The following is a 6,474-nucleotide window of genomic DNA, read 5'->3' on the forward strand; positions in this document are numbered from 1 at the left end:
CGTGGATTATTTTTAATTTTTGTTTTTTTGTGAATGATGCTACTATAAACATTCTATTATGTGTTACTCGGTTTACATATGCACACATTTCTCTTGGGTATATACACACCTAGGAATGAACTTCGTCAGATACTGTATGGATGTTCTGCTTTAGTAGAACATGCCAGAGAGTTTTTCAAAGTAGTCATATCAATTCGCACTCCAATCATTGCTCTAGATCCTTACCAACACTTGTTATTGTCACTGTTGAATTTTTGTCATTCTGGTGATTGTGTAATGGTATCACATTATGATTTATTTTGAATTTCCCTGATTAATAATCAAGTTGAGCATCTTTTCATTTTTATATTAGCTATTTGGATATCTCTTTGATAATGTGCTTTTCCAAATTCCTTGCCCAGTTTTCTTTTTTGTTGTTTGCCTTTTTCTCATTGATTTGAAAGAATTAAGAAATATGTTATCACTGTGAGCCCTCAGTGGTTGTATGTGTCAATAATATCTTCTCTCACTTTGTGGCCTGTCTTTTCATTCTCTTAATGTCTTTTGATGATTAGAAGTTCTTAATTTTAATGTAGTTAAATTTAACAATTGTTTTCTTTATGACCGGTAACTCATATAACCTATTTCAAAAAGTTTTTTTCTCCATGAGGGCTTAAAGAACTTTACCTCTATTATCTAAAAGAATTCCTTTCTGTCTACAGCCATGCTACCCTGAACTAGTCTGATCCCGTCTGATCTCAGAAGCTAAGCAGGGTCAGGCCTGGTTAGTGCTTGAATGGGAGACCACCTAGGAAGACCAGGTGCTGTAGGTGTAAAAAATTTAAAAAATAAAAGATCCTAAGCTGACAAGGTCCTTGCAATCTGTGAGGTCAATCAAGGGTTACCTCGCCTAAAAAAAAATTAAAAATATAAAAGAATTCCTTTCTTCTTCCTTTCCTTCTCTTCCCTTCTCTTCTCTTCCCTTCCCTCCTTCCTTCCCTCCTTCCTTCCTTCTTTTGCCTTTCACATTTATCTCACATTTTACTTCACATAAATGGAATAACATAGTATATTCTTGCTTTGAAAGAATGTATAATTATGTTGTCCAAAATCATTTATTGAAAAGACTGTCATTTTCCTACTGTTCAGCAGTGCTATCTTTGTCGTAAATGACTCATATGTATACCTCTGGGTTTCCGAGCTTCTTATTCTAGTTCATTGACTAGTTTGTCCTTATACCACACCATCTTAAATGCTATATTTTTATAATAATTTGTGATGTTAGAAAAAGGCCATCTTTGTCTTCTCATTCAAGAATGGTGTAGCTATTCTTAATTCTTTGTATTTTCATGGGCATTTTTCAATCAGCTTGTCAAGCTCCACAAAAAAAAAAGTTGGGGATTTTGATTATGATTGCATTGAATCTATAGAATAACCTGGACACAGTAGACATCTTTGCAATGTTGAGTCTTCCAATCCATGAACATGATGTACTCCATTTATTCTGATCTTCTCTGCTATTTCTCATGCTGTTTTGAGGTTTATTTTTAAGATGCCCTTCTCCAGTTAAGGAAGTTTCTTTCCATGCCTAGTTTGCTAAGAATCATGAATGGATGATACATTTTATCAAAATATTTTCCTGTGTCTACTGAGATATTAATACAGTTTTTATCCTTTATTCTTTGGTATGATAAGTTACATGGACTGATTTTCAAATGTTAATCCAACTTTGCATTCTTAGAATAAACCCAACTTGGTCATTCATAAATAGGCTTGGAAATGTTTAGAATTTTTACATCTATGCTCAGGAATGAGATTGGCCTATCCTTTTTCTTTCTTCAAATCTTCCAGTTAGATTTACTTGTCAAAATCTTGCTAACTTCACACATTAGTGGGGAATAATACCCCTTATTCTCTAGAAGAGTTCGCAAGATTGGAATTATTTCTTCCTTAGGTGTTTGGCAGAATTTGCCATTAAAGCTATCTAGGACTGCAGTTTTCTTTGTCAGAAGATTTAAAATTATGAATTGAACATGTCTTATAGTTGTATGAATATTCAGGTTTTCTGTTTCTTCTTGCATTGCTTTTTGTAACTCATGTTTTACAAGGACTTTGTCCATTTTATGTAAGTTTTCAAATTTATTGGCAACAAAGTTCACAATATTTTCTTCTAATCACTGTGGTGAGATTCCCATTTTCACTGCTGACATTTATTATTTATGTCTTTTCTCATCAGTCTTGTTTGGGGTTTATCATTTGCATTTGTTCTTTCAGACACAGCTTTCACTTTGTTTTCTAAATTTCATTTATTTTCTGCCTTTTATTCTCTTCTGTTTTCTTTGAATTTAATATGTTGTTCTTCGGTTGACATCTTAAGATGAAACCTTAACTTTTGATTTTTCCATCTTCTTTTCTAATATATGCATTTAGAGTTCTCAATGTCCTCTGTGTGTCTTTTGGTGCAATCTGAAATTTTTGATGTGTGGTATTTTTGTATTATTCAGTGAAAATATTTTAAAATTTCCATTATGATTTTTTTAAATTAATGGTTTGGTTGGAAATATATTTCTTAATTTCCAAACATATTAGAATTTTGTTATCTTTTGATTTTGATTTCAGTTTAATTGATTTATGATCAAATGAAATTATTACCCATTGTAATTTCAGCTTTTTCAAAGTTCTTAAGATTTGCTTCATGGCCCAGCATATGGATAATTTTGTACATGTGTAGTTCATGCTTAAAAAGAGTGTATTTTCTGCAGTGATTAGGTGCAATGTTTTATATATTTCTACTAGGTGAATTTTATTGATATTATTCACATCTTTGTCTTTATTGAAAAAAATCAGTAATTGGGAGTTGTTATGTTTTAAAATCTTTCACTCTGTGAAATTTTCTATTTCTCCTTATGTCTTTAATTTTTTTGCTGCCATATACTTAACGCTATATTATTAGGTGAATATAAATTTGGAATTGTTATCTTTTTAGCAGCTTAAAACTTTTATGATTACAAAATGTCCCTATTCATCTCAGTAATTTTTTTGCCTTAAAGTCTGCTTTGAAAGTACTAATATGATAATACCAGCTTTCTTTTGGTTAGTGTTTCATAGAACTTTTCCCTATATTTTTACTTTCAACCTTTCTATATCTTTGTGTGTTAGATATGCTTCTTGTAAACAATAGACAATTATTTATTTTTTATCTAATCTGACAATAATTGGAGCATTTACTATATATTTTTAAGCTACCATTTTACTGTTTTTTATTTGTTTCTACTGTTCCTTTTTTTTTTTTTTTTTAACCTCTCCTTCAATAACCACTTCAGATTGATTGGGACTTTTCTTGTTCTCCATTGCCCTATAGCTCAAAAGTTAAAAACTCTTTCATAATTATTTTAAAAGTTATGCTAAAGATAACATACATCCTTGATTTATCAAAATTAAATGTTAATTGACATTTTTACTCACTTCCTGGGCAATGAAAGAACCTTAGAACACTTTTGCTCTATTCATCCTGCTCTGTTTTATTTGTTAATTGTTATCATATATTTTTAGTTTTCTATATATATTTATATCTCCTGATAACTGATATTAATGGTCTGCTGTGGATCCTTCTTCATCTTTCTCCATGCTCATACAAACACATATACATGTATATAGGAATTCTATCTTTGTTTTGTTTTTATAAAATTGAAATTATATTAGATATACTTTTGCTGAAACTTGCTTTACTCACATAAATACCACCACTGTTTTTTAAGGTCAATAGATACAGATCTCATTAAACTTTTGTGTAGTTACATATTATTGCGTACTATGGATCTTCCATATTTTATCCAATCACTCCCCTATTATAGACATAAAGTTATTTTTAGTCTTTGTTATTACAAGTATTTCTGTAACAAATAACTTTGTATACATGCTTTGACACATTGGTGTTCTTATTTCCATAACACAGATACCTAGATAAGAGATTGTTGGGCCATATATGTCTCCTTCTTTAAAAAAAGTACATTAGAAAGAAAAGGTCCCTTTTAACACAGCAACAAAGTAAACACCTGGACTAAGCTTGACCCACAGGAGAAAAATTTTTAAAAATTTAAAACACTATTGAAGGATAATAGCAATTTCAAGGACATGTTATATTTTTATATAAGAAGACTCACACCTTAAATATGACAGTCCTCCCCAAATTAATTATATACAAACATATTTCCATACTTAATATAAATGCATATTAAATTAATTTATAAATTTAATGCAAATTAAATAAAAATACTGACAAGATTTTTTTAATCAGACAAGCTGATCCTAAAACCTCATATGAAAAAAGGGACAAGCAAGGAGAGCCAGGAAAACTATGAAAAAAGAGAAAAATATGAGGGTATTATTTCTACAGTCTCGTTTAACATAATTCAAAACATAATTAAAACAATATGGTACTAGCCTATAAACAGACAAACCTAGAGAACAAAACAGGAAGTCCAAAAGTAAAACCTAATTCATATAGATATTTAATATATGTTAAAGAAGTCATTGTAAATTGGGGAAGGGGGAATGGGACTTTCTAATAAATGGTATTGAGACAGTAAATAGCTACCTGGAAAAAAAATAAGTGGGATATATACCTCATACTTTATGTGGGGCTAAAGTCCAAACAAAGCAAAATGGAAGTCTTACCAAAAGTTTTTAATCCATAAAAGTAATAAAACATGGGCAAATTTATTTTTTACCTTGGAACAGGGAAGGCCTTTCAAATTATTACTCAAAGTCCAGAAGCTATAAAAGAAAACATAGAATTTGTTCAATAAAGTCATTAAATGAACAACTACAACAAACTCTGAAGAAGAAGATCTGGTGTCCAAAGTTGCTACATTACGTATAACCTATACAGGAGAAAGGTAGCGAATAGAAATGACCCCTGAGGAAGCCCAGACATTGGACTTACTAGCCAAAGACTTTAAATCGGCTATTTTAAATATGTTCAAGAATTAAAAAAAAATTTTTTTCTAAAGAACTAATAGAAAATATGAAAAGAACATTTTGCTAAGTAGAGATTTTTATAGAGATGGTATATACAAAAAAAGAATCAAGTAGAAATTCTGGAGTCAAAAGGTATAATAATTGAAATTTAAAAACCACTAGAGGAGTTCAACAACATATTTGTATGGGCAGAAGGAAGAATTAGTGACCTGAAAGGTACATTGATTGAGAACATCCAGTCTGAGAGACAAAAAGAAAAAAGAATAAAGAAAAATGAACAGAGCCTCAGAAACATGTGGAAACCCTAGAAAGAGAAGAGAAAAGAAGGAAAATAATATTCGAATTAATAACTGATGAAAACTTCCTAAACGTGATAAAATACATTAATCTGAATATCTAAGCTCAATGAATAGCAAGTATGTTAAACTCAAAGCGATTCATATGAAGACACATCATAATTAAACTGTTGAAAATGACAGAGGATCTTGAAAGCAGCAAGAGAGAAATGACTCATAAATTACATACCAAAGGATCGTCAATGAGATTGACACATGATTTCTCATCAGAAACCAGAAGGCAGTGGAATGACATATTCAAAATGCTAAATAAAAAACCAGTCAACTGGGAATTCTATATCCACCCAAACTAACCTTCAAAAATAAAGAAGCTATAAAGACATTGCCAGATAAACAAAAACTGAGAATTCATCACTGGCAGACCTGTTCTAAAAGAAATACTAAAAGGAGTCCTTCAGGCTAAAATGACAGAACACTGAAGAGTAACTCGTATCCACGTGGAGAAATAAGAATGCTTGTATAAGTAACTACATAGGTAAACATAAAAAATAGTATAAATGTATTTTTGTTTGTAACTCTTTTTTCCTCCTACCTGATTCAAAAGACATCATAAAACAATGATTATAAATCTGTGGTGATGTGTAAATGTCATTTGTATGACAGTAACAGCACAAAAGGGGGAAAATGGAACTATATAGAAGCAAAGTTTTTGTGTACTGTTCAAATTAAGTTGGTATTAATTTGAACTAGATCGTTATAAATTAAGATATGAATTATAATCTCAGAGTAACCACCTTTGAGAAAATAACTCAAAAAATATAGTAAAAGAAATGACAAGAGAATTAAAATGGTGGAAAATATATATTTAATACAAAAAAAGTAGTAACAAGTATAGATTAAAAATAAATTATACATGTATTTTCATATATATACTTGTGAAAGATATATAAGAAAATAAATAGCAAGATGGTAGCTATAAATCTTTATCAGTAATTGCATTAAATATCAATGCATAAACACTCCAATTAAAGGCAGAGATTGGTTAGAGTGGATTAAAAAATATCCCACTACATCCTGTTTATAAGAAACACATTTTTGTTCAAAGACACACAAAGGTTGAAAGTAAAAGAAGTAAGCAGTAACGAAAGGACTTTAAGACAAAAATTGTTATTACATACAAAGAAGAATATTTTTAAATGATAAAAAGGACAGATCCATT

General features: G+C 30.1%; 1 pseudogene; it reads left to right on the forward strand.

The window, feature by feature from the left end:
- The first annotated feature begins 693 nt into the window (after positions 1 to 693).
- LOC120621205 (uncharacterized) lies at positions 694 to 812 on the forward strand (annotated as a pseudogene).
- The last annotated feature ends 5,662 nt before the right edge of the window (positions 813 to 6,474 follow it).

Source organism: Pteropus medius, unplaced genomic scaffold (assembly GCF_902729225.1).
Source record: "Pteropus medius unplaced genomic scaffold, Ma_sr-lr_union100, whole genome shotgun sequence".
Classification (NCBI taxonomy): domain Eukaryota; kingdom Metazoa; phylum Chordata; class Mammalia; order Chiroptera; family Pteropodidae; genus Pteropus; species Pteropus medius.